This window comes from Pinus tabuliformis, chromosome 5_2 (assembly GCF_031772625.1).
Source record: "Pinus tabuliformis cultivar Carrire ecotype Pingquan chromosome 5_2, CPIR1, whole genome shotgun sequence".
NCBI classification, from domain to species: domain Eukaryota; kingdom Viridiplantae; phylum Streptophyta; class Pinopsida; order Pinales; family Pinaceae; genus Pinus; species Pinus tabuliformis.
Genome location: NC_142306.1, coordinates 106032203 through 106049064, shown reverse-complemented (window position 1 = coordinate 106049064; position 16862 = coordinate 106032203).

The window sequence follows — 16862 nt, the reverse complement described above, 5'->3', positions numbered from 1 at the left end:
TAAATTTCCATAACTTTTGAAGGCGTTTAACTACTCAGGGATTGTCCTTTCTCTCTCGGCCATGCTGCTCTTGAATGCGGTTTCTGAGGAGTAATGGCACAGGGTACTAGATTCTGGCCTCCTTCTTCCTTCGGGAACATGGTACAGGTCGGGGACACGAAGATTGCATGGTGGATGCATGGGCGGGATGGGAATAAACATCAGCCATTAGATCAAACAAACAAACAATGGAGGTATCTCGGTAGGGGGTATCAGAAGGGAACGGGAGGCGGACAGATGAGGGCCGTTGGATCGTGGGCGGGCAGATCCAACGGTGATTGGGAGCAGAAGCTGCGCGGGGTTTAATCGGTGGGGATGGGCAAGACAACGGTAAATGGTATTCCCCGCACCACCTTTGGAGCTGTAGTGGTATTCTTACAGACCTGCACAATCCCATTCATCGGTTGACACGTGGCCGATGGGACAGGCGGAAAAACGCTTTCCCCGCGGGTTAACAAGTGGGAAACTCGCACGATCGGGAGGTGCGAACGCCGACCAATCGCGGCAGGGTTTGATCGAATGACGCAGAGTTAAATGAATGTGTTTTTTGATTGTTGTGACAGGGAAAGACTTCGCGGGTAGCGCTTTTTGTGTAGGCGTGGTTATATGGGTAAAGCCTTAGCACTGAGGGGCTAAACGGGATAGGGGCTTACACAGGGTTTTGGGAGAAAAATAGAGATGAAGGGATTAAGTGAGAATAAGGAGAATGAAGGGGAAGTGAGGAATGGACTTATGCGAGCCTCCTTTAAGCACAAAACAACACGGCCAAGCTGTCCTTGACCCTCAAATGTTGAATTATATAGCAGAGCTAACAGGTTCACCACGTGATTTATTTTTGCAATTCCTAGAATGCAACTAATATGATAGGCATTCTTTTCATTTAATTTGAACAATGAAAACCTTAGTTAATAGGGATAGAGCAATTAGATTATTTTAATCAAAGAGCATATTGCACATCTAATGCAATTTCCCTAAACTATTCCTACAAGCACACACAAAATTTTCAATGCACGATGGAATTTTTTCTTTTCAATTCCCTTAATATTGAGATGAACGAAAGGAAACTAATGCACATACAATCAATCAATCCTTTTGCAAGAACAAAGACTTTATGGTAGTTCCTTTTTCGAAAGAAATGAAGACTTTTACGACACTTTCTTTTCAGAAAAGATTAATCGACTATAATCTAACCTTGACAATGAATTGATAATGATAAAGAAATCATTTAAGAAACACTAAACAATTAAGGCCAAAGTATGGCTAGGAAAGGAAACACAAATTAATTTCAGAGACACAACAATCATTGATCTTTCAGCATGCAAAAACAGAAGGAAATTTGGGAAAAATAAAGTCAAAGGTGGAATTTTTTACCTAAGGAGGATCAGCACAACCCTGAATGGGATACAACGCACTTCAGAGCACTTTCCTCAAGCCAAGGGTGCTTTGTAGTGCTCTGTGTTCTGACCAAGCCTATGCTTGTGCCAGAGAGGCCATTCTAGGGGCTTTCAAGCACAATTTTTTACCAAAAAACACTTCAAAAAGGGATGAAATAAGATCAATGGAGGCAAGTAAAGTCTACTAGGGTGTACTAGGATGGAGATAAACTACCCAGAATGATGATCATTCCCTAGTGGAGTCGTCAATTTGTTATGTGGAACTTTGCATTTACGGGTAAACATAATTTCCCTATGTGGGTAGTTACACCTACAACAATAGATTTAGAGCGCTTAACCTTGTTCTATAGAAGATAAATAAGACTAGGGACCTACTTGTTATATTTCACTTTCCCTTTGTCTCCTTTGTTTGGCTCCCATCGCTCCTTCTCGAAATTAATCCACTCGACAAGTACCTACAATCATAAACAAAGGACAAAAACCAATCAAATCAAGAGATCTATATACTATAAGCAAATGGAATCGAAAGAATTTACACATATAATCATCATACATAAAGACAATAATATGGGAAAATGTGTAAACATATTTATTAAGTAGAAGGAAGAATTACAACCATGAAGTCCGATCCATTGTCACTCTTCCATCTTGGGTTCCAACCAACATCACATCAAAACCACAACACTTTGGCAGCATAAGAGTACATGCTTACAATCTCAAACCTCACACCAATAGTATCTCCTTACAAATTCTCAAAGTCTAGCCCCTGATCACTTATATGAGTGCTCAATTTGTAGGAAAATGGTGGTGGTTTGGTCATAAATGATGGCATTGAACGGCCTTCCAAACTTAGAGTAAGTTTCCATGGAGGAAGGGATGAGAGGATAGGAGGTTACTTAACTCATTCCCTATCCAATTTCGAGCTCATAGGAGATGATAAGTGTAGGAATCTTCTAGAATGCTCCAGAAGATAAGAATATTCCCAGAACCCTATGAGGATTTCGCTCAATCTCGCCCAACACAGGTCAAAGTGGGCCTAAGTGCTTTAGAAAGCACCTTCAAATGGGCCTACCTGCACTGAAGCGCACTTACCCCTGACCAAGTTTGTGTTGGTCCCTCAAGGAGGCATTTTTGGAGGGATTCAGGCCAAGAACCTCTCAGGGAAGGAGGCATTCAAAGTGATGACTTGTCTAGGGAATGTAGCAACTGAATTAGGGTTTGATGAGCCCTAACAGTACTGATCTGAATGATGGGAGTGATGTGCCCAAATGGATCTGTAACAAGGAGGGGGCGAAGAGAGGGAGGGAAATAGTGAAAAATTGGAGGACAGAGAGAGAGAGAAAGAGAGAGTGATGGGGGGGGAGAGAGGGGGACTGAGAGGAAAGAATAGAGGAGAGAGAGAGAGTGAAATGGAGTTGGAGTGGGGGAGAGAGGGAGGAAATAAAAAATACATAGAGACATGGAGGTGGAGAGAGAGAGGAGTGAGAAGGGAGAGATGGAGAGAGAGTGAGGGAGAGAGGAGAGGAGGGAAGAGAAAGAAGAGGAGAGGATATAGATAGGGAGAGAACAGGAAGGGAGAGATATGGAGACATAGAGATGGAGAAGGACATGGAGGGGAGGACATAGTGATAAAATTGGAAGGAAAAGAGATAGAGAGGGAGAGTGATTTGGGGGGAGAGATAGAGGGTGGGAGATAAGGGATAGAGAGGAAGGAAGATAGAGATGAGGAGAGAGAGATTGACTTGGAGGGGGTAGGAGAGGGAGGGAACAAGAAAAACATAAGGGATAAAGGTGGAGAGAGAGAGGGGGGGTGAAAAGGGAGTCATGGAGAGAGAGTGAGGGAGAGAGGAGAACACGAGGGAATATAGAGAAGGATATAGATAGAGAGGCTGAGAAGGAGAAGAGAGAGTTAGACAGAGAAGGGGAAGCGAGGGAGAATGAGTGCTCATATGTTTAGGGGATGAGATAGAAAGAAGGAATAGCAAAGAGACACAAATACAAATATAGATATTATATAGTATTATATGACCAACCTATATCCATGTTAACCCTATAACTATCAAGTGTCGAGAGAGATCCGATCTCTCGAGGTGCAAACATTTCCTCAAGTTTTGCACTAGAAAAAAAGTTTGCACCTCGAGAGATTGGACTCCTCTTGGCACTTGATAGATTTGGGGTTAAGATGGATCTAGGTCAGTTAATATGAAATTAAAGTAGTCTTTATTTTATATTATATTGTTAAAATTAAAATTTCCCTTCAAATTAATTTCAAATTGGAAATAGATCCAATTAGATTCAATGAATAGATTTTTAAAAAATAGATAAAATATTTTCTTTATTAAAAAATATATTTTTAAAATTACAAATTATTAGAGATAAATAGTGCAAAGTTGGCTCACCTATACACCATGTGAGAATGAAAAAGTGTATAAGGAAGGATAACCTTTCAACCAATATTTAACAACCTTTCAATCCCCTATCACTTGTAAGTTTAGATTGCTTGACACAATTAAGATGACTAACATAAAAAACTAATTCATATTATTGTAGTACTTGTTAGGTAGTTGTATTTTGTTCTTAGACTAAATTAGTCATTCATGTTAGTCATTTTTAGTTGTATTACTTATTATCTAGTCACATATTTTAAACAGTGACTAAATTAGTGATTTATGTTAGTCGTTTTTAGTTCAGTCACTTAAGATTGCTCATTTTTGGTAGTATTTCACTTGGAAAAGTTGTGGTGACAAAATCTTTTAGTTACCTAGTCACTAATTGCTCATTTTCTACTAGTGAAGAGTCATCATTCAAATCATGAGATTCATAAGGGAATTTAGGTTTGATCAGATAGATTTTCAAGATTACCACAAAAATTTGATATGATAAGCATGGCATCTTCTTGACCAAAATGATGTATACTTGAAACAAAATCTTCAATAATCACATTAAAATCCATTTGAAACTTTCACAAATTTGAATCTTCTTGTGGGAACAAATATTCATCGATGATAATTGAACAATCATTACGATACAATTAAAAAAAACGAAATCATCAGGATGATGCTTGTCTAAATATTCGACTTGATTAACGGGTTAAGAATACACAAGAGGAGTATCAAAGATGATTAATTAATAGGATCGGATGAATCATCATCATGGGAAATATGTGAAAGAAAAATAAATTTTTCATCAGCAAATTTATCTTCCAATTTAGTGATCAATTTAGGTTGAAAACATGGAACATCAAGAGGGGGAAAGGGAACAAAAGGCATATCCAGTTCTTCCTCGGGATGATGAAATTATTATTGGTGGGGAGAACATGATGAATCAGATTCAAAATATTTCCTTGAAATCCTAACAAAGAAATGTAAATTTTCATTGAGAAATTTCTAGTTCACATCCCCATCCAGGAATTCATAGCAAAGATGAAGGAACTAGTCAACAAAATGTTCAAGTGATTCATTTGATAAATGCTCATTAACCAAATGTTTAAAATATGAGATAAAAGCAGTGGGTAATGAATAACACAATTGCTATGCATGGCCACCCAATGTAAGGGTAAACAACCTTGTGAGAATTAATTAGAATAAATACCACTTGAGAAACAAAATTGGACACACTCAATTACATAATCAACGATGCTTGTTGTACCCTTTCCATTAAATTTCAAATGTATCAAGTCATGTAAAAATTCCACAGGGATTGAAAGATCTAAAGCTTCAGAAAACACCTCGGGGTTATGATCTCGGATGAAGCCATTAAAGGTAAGAGATTCAAATACACTTCATTGACTCAACTTGTCACTTGGCCCTCCTTCAAGCACCAAAAGTTTGATGTTGTTGAATGTCGCCAACATGCAAGGGGATCTCCCTTATGGAAGTTCTAATTATACCTCACATCGTTTGGTGTTGGAGTCCCATCCGGCTATCCAATCTAGCCACCATTCCAAAGGTTTCAAAGATACCCCTTGGTTACAATCACACACGAGATCGCAACACCTCTTTCGGAAACAAGTATGCAAGCTTTGTGAGACACCCAATGTAAGGTGCACGGGGGAAGTTCTATGTCTAGTAAAGGAAAACGAGCCTTCAGTTAGGAAGGTAATAGTGCTATCCTAAAGGTGGACCTGAGAACAAGGAGAAAGGCTTGTTGATTACCTGCGAATTAGTCCACATAATAAACAATCATGAAAACATAACATAATCTATTCAATAATAACCATATCTATGTAATGAAATATTTCATTAGCCTTAGTATGTAATTAACCAGCATATACCATAAACATAATAAGAATAATCCTAGTACATCCACAATACATCTATGAAGAGATGTTGGATCATAGATCTTTCGGTAATGAATGAAAGATCCCAAGTACATTGTTACATAGATGAAACATTAGATCTAGTAGTGGAACATGAATCCACAACTTTCTTCTCCAAAGAATGATCTATCTCCTATATACTACAAGAGAATACAAGGAAAGCCTCCAAGAATCCAAGACCCTAGTTTGAGTTATGAGGAGCTATATATAACTAATGAAAATGACCATTGAGCTTCCTCGTGACTATTCAACTCCTACAAATTTTAATTTTCTATACATTACTTTTTACATTTCATATATGGCTATTCACATTCCACATGTGTGTCTTGGAATTCATTATACATAATTTATTACAGAAGATAGATTAATTATGAGACAATAGCTATATAAAAAAGATTGATAAGAGGACAAAGACTTATTAAATTTACAAATATTTTTCTTCCTCATGGAGCTCATTGGTTATGTATGTGTTCCATGCTCTGAACTCTGTAGAGATGTGATTTAGGTGGCTCCAGAAACACTCATAGGTCAAAGAGGATTCAGGAGAAGCTCAAAAATAAATTTTATTTTATTGTAATGCAACTAGGGATATATTAAATATCTCATCACAAGCTTTCCAATGGTGCAAAACACACCTCAATCTGACATTGTTTGTGAAAGTTATGGTCAGTCAAAGTTTTGGTCAACTTTGCCCATTAGCTAAAGTTAGCAGAGTGCCAACTACATTTGGAGCCCAAATAACTCTGTCAGAGATTCCAAATTTGATGGAAATTAATTAGGCAACAATTTGGCACTTCTTGGTAACGATTTCTGGTGGCTGAAACTGGTGAAATTGTCGCCTGTGTAATCTTTCCAGTCACCTTGAAATTTTGGTCGATGATTTTTTATTAAGCTCTTTTAAATACATATATATATATATATATATATATATATATATATATATATATATATATATATATATATATATATATATATATATATATATATATATATATATATATATTTTAAAAACATGGGGTGGCGGGCCACCACGCCCACCATCCCTCCCATGAGTTCCACTCTACACACACACACACACACACACACACACACACACATATATATATTTAATATAATATTTAAATCAAATTTCCCAATGACCATTATTTAAAATTGGTGTGGCGAGGATTGAACCTGCTTGACCAAAACAACCCACCCGCCCAATGGGTGGCCCCTAATTCGAAAAAATAAACCATATATAATAACCATCAGCAAATTCCAATGGAACCCTGCCAAATTTAATAAAACAAATTAAATTGTTTGTTAGTCAAAGGAAGTCGTGGGTGGGTATTAAACCCAGGCCACTTGCATGTAATTCAAAACCGCCGCCAACAACCCAACAATATTTACTTTGTAATATCCGCCCATCAAACATCTATAAAAACCAGCCCTACGATTCACCGAAGGAGTAGTGACACATGGTGGAACAATGAGTGGGCATATAGAACAAGGTAGTGGAATCATGAACTAAAGGAATCTTGAAGGAATCTTTACATTCCCTTGGAGTCAATTTTTGCAAGTGTCATATTCATGCCAAGTTTATACTCAAATTACTCAGAATTTCATGAGAAATCTAGTGGTGTAGACAGTTTTTTGCTCTCAACAAACATTTTTTCAGAGGCATAATGTTAATGGTGGAACCTTGACATAGGAATCTGCATGGAATCTAAAATATTCCATGGAGGCCAATTTTTGAAGGTGACAGAAGTATGCCAATTTTATAATCATTTTTCTTATTTTCTTGCAAGGAGTGTGATGGTGTAATTAGCTTTCTCACATGAGAAGCATAATTTCAGTCAATTTGAAAACAAAAAAAAAAAACTAATAATAATAATAATAAATAAATAATATATATATATATATTATAGATATATCTTTGTGGAATCTTGAGGAATATTTAAGATTCCCTGGAGGCTTGAAAATGATTGTTTCATTACTAGACCAAGTTTATACTCATTCTTCTTAGTTTTTTGCAAGGGACATGATGGTTTGATTAGTTTCTTCATATGTTTAGTTGAATTTCAATCAACGCACAAGAGAAAAATTTTGAGGAATCTAAAATATTATGGGGGAGCCCAAATTTGACTCATTCAGAAAGGGGTTCAGTTTACATTCAAATTTCTCAATTTTTTTCCATGAATTCAATTGTGCAATCCATTTCTTCAACAAAGGTGTGCATTTTTAGGATGTCCCCGGAAGTGGAAGTATAATAAGCATTGATGCCAAGTCTTCTTTTTATTCTTGTTGAGATGATTTGATGTTGAGATCCTTGTTTGCCACTTCATGTGAGAGTTTGATATTTTGTCATGCTAAAGGAGAGCTTATATGAGTGAGAGTTCTTATAGGAGAATGTTTTGTGGGGAGACATGCCACTCTAATTGAGGGATTTCTTCATTGTATTTGACAAAGAATGTATCATGTACTCGTCATCATCTGGTAGAAATTAATGAAGTGACCTCACCACTCTTGACACTTGGTGTAGAGACGTAATCCACATTGGGTGAACTTCATTATCAATGTCTTTTATTCTGATGATTGTCATTCATTTCTTCTTCTTTTATGTGTATGAACCTTATGATTAGATTCCCTTTTAAGAGAAATTTTGTATGCATCTTTAAAGTGAAAATATCTAGAGAAAGTTTGGTATCAGAATGATCTTCTTGCTAATGTGAATTGAGAGAGTGAATTATAACCATAGATTGAACATGAAACAAGAAGGAAAATTGAGGATCACAAAGATTCCTATGAGGGCCTCCTCAACATGGTATTCATGGTAGATCTAATGTATACATATTATGTGGAGAAAATGGAAAAATAGGAATAGGAGAAAGAGAGGTGAGAGGACAATGCTCCATCTCCATCTTCGAGCGAATATAATCCATCTTCATCTTCTTCTCATCATTAAAATTAAGAGATCAACGAGAGCCTTCAAGAAGAGAATGTTGAATTGAAGAGATTACAACTTTAGTTACAAGCCACAGAATAGGCCTTGGAAAAGATGAAGCACAACGAAGGCTTAGTGAGGCCATCATCATCCACTTCAGAATCAACAACTAAGATAAATGATGTTTGTAGTTCTTCAGTTTGATTTTCACATGATGTTATTTTTGTTGGAAGCCTTGAGGTACCCATTTCAGTAACTGGCATGAGACTCCCTACCAATATGGCATATAAAGGAGGAGTACTTGGTGTTAATATCTAAGGAATAATGCAACCATTGGAGGTTGTACAAAGACCTTGATTTGCAAGACTAGGGTACATTGGAAGGGAGTGCTCAAATCCATTATCGAAACCATCAAGGAAGGAGGGTGATGGGAACACATCATAATCCTCCCATGAAAGTACACATTGCAGAGGAAGAGGCAAGGCAAGCTCTCATCACTAGGATTGCACCAAAGGTAATCAAGAGAGGTATAAAATGTGTCATTATGTTGATGTTTATTTTTATTACAAGCACATTGTTAAGGATGAAAATAATTTGTGGCATAAAAAACCATGTAGTTTTTGTGGCTTGTATAACCATATGGTTGTCGAGTGCTTGAAGAGAATTGTAGGAAGAAAGAGGACAAGACGTGAAAGGCCTTCTCCACATTAGGTAAGGAAAAAGGTTAAGAAGGTATTGAGAAAGAATAAATTTTTTAGCTATTTCAACAAAGATGGGCCTCAGAGAGCCACATGTTGGACGCCCCATCCAGTGAAGTGTCTTAAGGACAAAGTGCCCCTGCAGGAACCAGCTGGTAAAGTTGTTCAACAAGCGAAACAACTACGGAAAGATGACCCATTCACTTTGTTGAGTGAGAGATGGTTTTTTAGAGATGTTAGCTTATTGTGGCCACATTTTTATAAATCATGTGTTGTGAAATAATTGTAAAAGTGACGATATGTTTTCCATGACTTATGAAAGCAACATAATGATCTTTTTGGTTTTTTTGTTGATATATGGGGCGTTGGTTTCTGTTGTGATTTGATGTAAACTTGACCCAATAGTGTGTTATAAAATCTTGGCAAGGATGTGGATTGCTTGGGTCATGATAAGCCTTGTAATAAAACATGTATCTTGCAAAATTGTACTACAGGTTTGCAGAGGGTACAAGTGTCGATTCATCACTTATGGCTCTAAAGAACAAAGGTGAAGGAGAAGGAAGTGTGGCCTGTTAGGGCACTTGATTTGTAGGAAAGGGAGTACAAGAGATAGCATATTGTGTTCATTATTTTGGAGGACCAAAAGCTCCTCCATGGGGAGGAATGATCTAGGTGGCTCCAGAAACACTCAAAGGTCAAAGAGGGCTTAGGAAAAACACAAAAATAAAATTTCTTTTATTGCAATGAAACCAGAGTTAGAATGAAGATATCATCGCAATATTTCCAATAGTGAAAATGACACCTCAATCCGACATCGTATGTGAAAGTTATGCCCAGTCAAATTTTTGGTAATCTTGGCCCATTAGCTAAAGTTAGCAGAGCGCCAACTAAATTTGGAGCTGACGAAATTTTCCAGAGTCACTAAATTTGGTGGAAATTAATGACGAAACAATTTAGAACTTTGCGATGATGGATTTCGGTGGTTGGAACTGGAAAAATTGTCGCCTACTTAATTTTTATGGTCATCTCATAATTTCAATCGATGATTTTGGACTAAGTTCTTTTAAAAATAAAAATAAAATATTAAAAAAAGTGGGGTGGAGGACCACCACCCCCACCACCCCTCCCATTTGATCCACTATATATATACATACATACATATATATATATATATATATATATATATATATATATATATATAGATATATATATATATATATATATATATATATATATATATATATAATGGCCCAATGACCATTATTTAAAATTGTTATCAGTGGGGATTGAACCCACCAAGCCAAAATGGATGGCCCCCACAACGGGGGCCCCCAATTCAGAACTAAAACCATATATAATAACCAACGCCAAATTCCAATGGAACCTTGTCAATTTTAATAAAATAAGTTAAATTTCCTTTTTAGTCAAAGGAGGTCGTGGGCAGGAACTAAACCCAGACCATCCGAATGAAATTCGGAATTGCCACCAATAGCCCAACAAGCTTTACTTTGTAATCTTCACCCATCAAACATATACAAAAATCAAACCCTCTCATTCGCCTGCGAAGTAGTGAGGTAGTTTAGAACCATGAGTGAACATGTAGAATGAGGTAGTGGAACGATGGACTGTAGGAATCTTGGAGGAATCTTTAGATTCCCTTGGAGTCAATTTTTGCAAGTGTTAGATTCATGCCAACTTTATACTCAAATTACTAAGAACTTTGCAAAGAACTTCGTGAGGAGTCTGATATTGCAAAGGGTTTTTTGGTCTGACCAACCATTTCTTTAGAGGAAAAATGTTCAGGGTAGAACCATGAAGGTGGAACCTTGACGCAAGAATTTGCATGGAATCTAAAAGATTTTGTGGACGCCAATTATTTAAGGTGACATAAGTATGCCGACTTCATAGTCATTTTTCTCAGTTTTTCACAAGGATTCTGATCGTGTAATCGGTTTGCTAATCTAAGATGCATAATTTCAGCCACTCTACATCATATATATATATATATATATATATATATATCTTTGTGGAACTTTGAGGAATCTTTAATATTCCTTGGAGACCTGAAAATGACAGTTTTAGAACCAGACTGACTTTATACTCATTCTTATCAGTTTTTCACAAGGAACATGATGGTCTGATAAATTTCTTCATCTGAGAAGCCAAATTTGTTGGGTATGTTTTATATTCTTTCCATGACTACTCGATGCGCGGGGGGGTCATAGGGGACCGATAGACCTCTTGTACGTTGTGCCGAGCACAGCAAGGGTGTCATAGGAAGGGAGGAAGTCCCTATGTCGTGGGGTTTGGAGGGAGGTAGTAGCCCCCCTGCATGGGGTCCAGGTCAATGCCCTAATAAAAAAGTCATGGACCCTATATTAGGTGGGCAAACCTACCTATGGTTATGTGTATAGATTTCGCACAAGGTTTTGGGCATGATTTTTTTTTTCCATGGTATTTTGTAGATTTGGTCAAGGGAACTACGGTTATGTTCTAATCCAGGGTTAATTGATTGGGGCTTATGGATGCTTCAACATGTATATATATGTATTGTAACATTGAAAGGAATATAATGAAAAATGACTCTGGTAGTCCCGTTTTGGGATCCAGGGGAAAATCTCTGTGTATATCTGTTTTATGTTTTATGCTCTGGCCATTATTTATTTTCTACTTTTAAGAATTGATTTGCAAATTATTTCTATATGGGGTTAAAACCTACAAAATTTCATTCAGCCTCGAGGAGAAAATCTTTGAGGAATCTAAAATATTCCTTGGGAGCCAAAATTTAACCTAGTCAGAAAGGAGTCAAGTTTACAGTTTGATTTCACGATTTTTGGTTAGGAATTCAATCATGCAATCCATTTCTTCAAAATAGGTGTTCATTTGCAGGTCATCCCCGGAAGTGGAGATATAGGACAAATTGATTCCATGTCTTATTTTTATGCTTGCTGAGATGATGATTTGATGTTGAGATCCTTGTTTGCCACTTCATGTGACAGTTTGATATTTTGTCATACTGAAGGAGAGCTTATATGAGCGATATTTATTATAGGAGAACATCTTGTGGAGATACATGTTACTCTAATTGAGGGTTCTCTTCCTTGTATTTGACAAATAATTTATCTTTTACTCATCATCATCATGCAACAATTAATGAAGCACCCTCTCCCCACTCTTGACACTGGGCCCAAAGACGTAACCCACACTAGGTGAACTCCATTATCAAGTTGTTTGTGTCTTTTCTTCTCATGGTTATTGTTCATTTTTGCTTCTTTTATGTGTATGCACCTTATGATTAGAAGCCATTTTAAGAGCAATTTTGTATGCATCTTTGAAGTGAAAATATTCGTATCAAGATGACTTTGACCTGAATTGGAAAGTCCCATGCATAACACATCTCCACCTCTAGTGCATCCATTAATATGTTCTTGGAGCTTAACTATACATTATTCCATAGCCATCAAAGCTGCATATTAGCTTTGACCTGTGTGATGGCATATTGTAGAATAATTTGTTTGGTTATCTCCAATCCTTCCTTTTTTTATGCTTGCTTGATATATTCTAAGTATTTCCTTATCTCCTGGAAGATGATTTCCCTGCCTCTGATTTCTTCAAGCGATCCTATTAAAGGCATCCCATGTTTTTGCGCTAGAGACTTGAAGCCATTATGAAGTTGATTATAAGCGATAATAGTGTTAATCGATTGTTCTCCAAGACATATGTAGTTCTAATGGTGAAGTCTTAGTTGAAGTACTTTGTGTATCTCAGCAAAAATCCTATATTTTCTTTCCAAATGTTGCAGACCATCCGAACATTTGGAAATCCATTTCTAAAGTTGGTCAATCACTCCATTTTCCACTTTCAATAGTTTTACCACTTCTTGTGCTTTCTTCTAAATGCCAACAAGAGGAGTCATCACTTATTGTAGAAGTATAATCTCATCATATAATGATGCCATGGTGTCCTCTGTTTTCCCCAGTTCCTTCTTCATGGCCAACTACAATTATTCGATGTTCAAGTTGTTCGAAAATAAGCATTGATCCTTTGCCTCAAAATGTTCTGTCTGTTGCTTCACTGCAGTTAGTTCTCTCCTTGATCTCACATTCTCATTCAACAAATATTTAGAGTTGTCTTGTGCTGTTGTAAAAAAAGAAACATTTGTCGTCATTATTTCCCTGGGATTCCTTCAGGTATTGACAACTATTGCCTTCTCTGTATATACAGAGATTTAGTTCTGAGGATCATTTAAGAAGTATCTTCATCTCATTTGCATGATCCTCCTCTTGTGTTAATCAAACATGCCATTGCACACATCCATGACTCTGTCTTCAGGTGGAGATGTAATTCCCATTTCTCTAAATGGAGGATGACCACCCATGAGAAAAGGTTCTTATGGAGAACCTGGTTGTTCATCAACTAGCTAAATGGTATCTTCTTCCTCCAACTCTTCTTCTATCTCCTGAGTCAATTGTTCTTCTTCCAGTCTTTGTGTTTCTTCTTCCTCCTAAGACTACCTTTGTTGTTCTTCTTCTATTCTTCTCCTTTCCGCTTATTCTTCTTGTTGTTTCCTAGGAAACTCATCTCGATTCCTCTCATCCTCCTCTTCTACTTGTTGCTACCTAAGAAACTCATCTCGCTTCCTCTCCTCCTCTTCTTCTAATTCTCTCCTTTATTTTTCTACTTGAATATCTCCTTTGTTCAAAGGATCAACTTTCCAGTTCCTGCTTCTTTCTCCTATCGAATCATACTTGATGCTCCTTCTAGGAGCTACATTCTTTGCTTGATGGGTTATCTATTCTACCTGCTATACCTGCATATCTATTGTTGGTGGATCTTGGGGTGAACTAGTCTCCATCCTTGTATGTGTCTTTCTGACAACATTCTACCAGGTCTTTTCCTTCTCATCTTCTACGGTATACATTGATAAATATCCCCAATTGAAAGCGATCATTTCATAATCATACCTGAACACTCTCTTGGGATTATATCCATGAAATTTTTTAGTTGTGAAGTGCAAGAAATCTAGCTCTTGTATTTTTGTAGTTGCTTCCTTATGGATCTTTAGGTCATACAATCTAATCCTCAAAGGGAAGGTGGGCCAATGGGCTTTCTTCCTCTTGTGAAGGGCTCCTAAAAACCCCTTTTCCAACTGATACGCTACTTCTTGCATTACCACCTTATTGGTCACATATTTTCACATGAGATAAGGGGAGATATGACATCTAAAACATCAAATGTATGTGCCCTCAGGTGCTACAAAATAATCTATGGTTTCTTGTAGTGACTCCTTCACCTAATCAATCATGGAATATGACTGCAAATAAGTTCTCAACCAATCTCTCATATGCATCTCTGAAGCTTGATTCTGATAACACTCTATAGTGGAAGTAAACATGAATCTTGTTATGAGGGGTCTAGTTCTAGTACATTCCTAGGAAATCACATTGTGCATAGATTCCATGTAAAATAAATGTAGATATATAGAATTTTGGTTCCTGATTCACCCTCAAAGATGCTTTTTCCTACCCCACATACCACAAAAACTAAAATGACAATATACTTTCCAAATTGAAGATCTTACCATGGGTAACCACCATATTTAGCATATATATCCAGTTTTTCTCAAACACCTCAATGTTCTTCCACCCATGTAACTGACAACACATGGAAATAATATAATTATATACATCTCTGATAATCATGATCAGATAAATTGTATATGGGTAGTGGTGAAACTTAGGAGGCCCTTGAAACCAATATTTGATGATTTCACTTGTGTCAAGATCAACCCATCTGATGTAGAAGTGATTATTTTCATATTTTTTGGGCCTAAGCACCCTGTAGTAAGTTTACATGTCTTCTCCAAGATAGTTGGTGAGATGACCACCATTTTCACTATGAAGAACAAGATGAGATTCATCCATGCATGTAATGATCCACTCAATCACTTTTTCATAGGTGATGACAAGGAATATTAATGCAACCTTGTGTATCCTGGACTGCTTAATATTGATGTATACTTCCAAGTCCTCCAAGTTCTCAGAAAATGGTTTCTGCATGAATGTGTCTATTATGCTACCCCATGTGACCATAGTAGACTTGTCTATGAAGAACTGTGTGTCTACATATATGGGCATGGTTAGCTTTGTCACTTCAACTACTTCCTCAATTCTTGCTTCTGAGGCTTCTTTGGAGGCCATTTTACTTGTAGTGAGAGGCATGGATCCAATAGATGATGAAAGAGTGAAAATACTTGTAGATCAGACACCTATTCGTGGAAGCACACTCACGGTGACAATATTACTTTATGAAATATCCTAAGTATGCAACAATATCTTAGCAAATCATATTCAAATAGCCATTAAAAGTAACTGATAATGTAAATCTATCAATGAAAACTCATAGCTACATGCATGGGAAGAAAACATAAATGCAAAGAAGGAGGGAACACTTTCAAAGCATGAATGGGGATGAAGGATCATTCAGGGTTTCGTAGTGCGCTCATGCACTCAAAAAAGAGAAGGAAAACCTCAAGGGTGCAAGGGTGCACTCTGAATAGACGAAGGAATGAGTATTTGTGCCTTTAGTACTTCATGGTGTACTCATGCACTCAAATAGATAGAAAAGGCACACTGGCACACTCTAAAGAGACGAAGGGATGAATATTTGGGCCTTCATGGTGTGCTCATGTGCTTAAGGACAATGAGGGAACATTGGTGCATTTCAAAGAGATGAAGGCAAAGCATTCAAGCCTTTGGGGTGTGCTCATGTGCTTAAGGATGACATAGTTATTTGTGATGAAGGAGTGCACTCAACAGGGAAACTTGTCTAATCTTGGTATATTTTTCTAAGTTGATCAAGCTTCAGGTTCTAGACATGTGGTCCGCTACTGAATGGATCAAGGACAAGTCTAGAACAATATTTCATGATAGAAATGAGAAGAAATATCGACAAGATTTTATGGATGTTACAGAAATCATGATTGGAAAGTGAAGAGTCAAGGAACATGTAGAGTTTTAGCCTGCTACAACATACTAACAATAGTAGAGGAATGATTGAACATAAATTTTAGTGAATAACCAGAAAAACAAAGAAACAACAGCAAGGAAGGAAACATTGACAACAAAATTATGAAAGGAAATCATTATATTCAACATACAAAACTTAGTTGTAATGCAGATCAACAAAGAGTTTCTTGATCCAAAAATGTGTGCCCAACCCAAATGAGAATGATGATCAGAATGAATGATTATATGGGTTAATTAAAATATATTACATGAAAAAATATCTCATGTATGCTAACCACTTGTTGAAGAGTGAATGATTTAGTTGAGGGAAGTTAAGTGGGCTCCTATTTTCTAGGAGTGTGCCCAGATGAAATGAGGAAGATCATGCATGCATTCTATAAGGACGCATGTCTTCATGTTGAAGGAATGCACTCAAGGAGAGCGCACGTCCTAAGCACGAAGGAGTGTGCTCAAAGAGGGCAC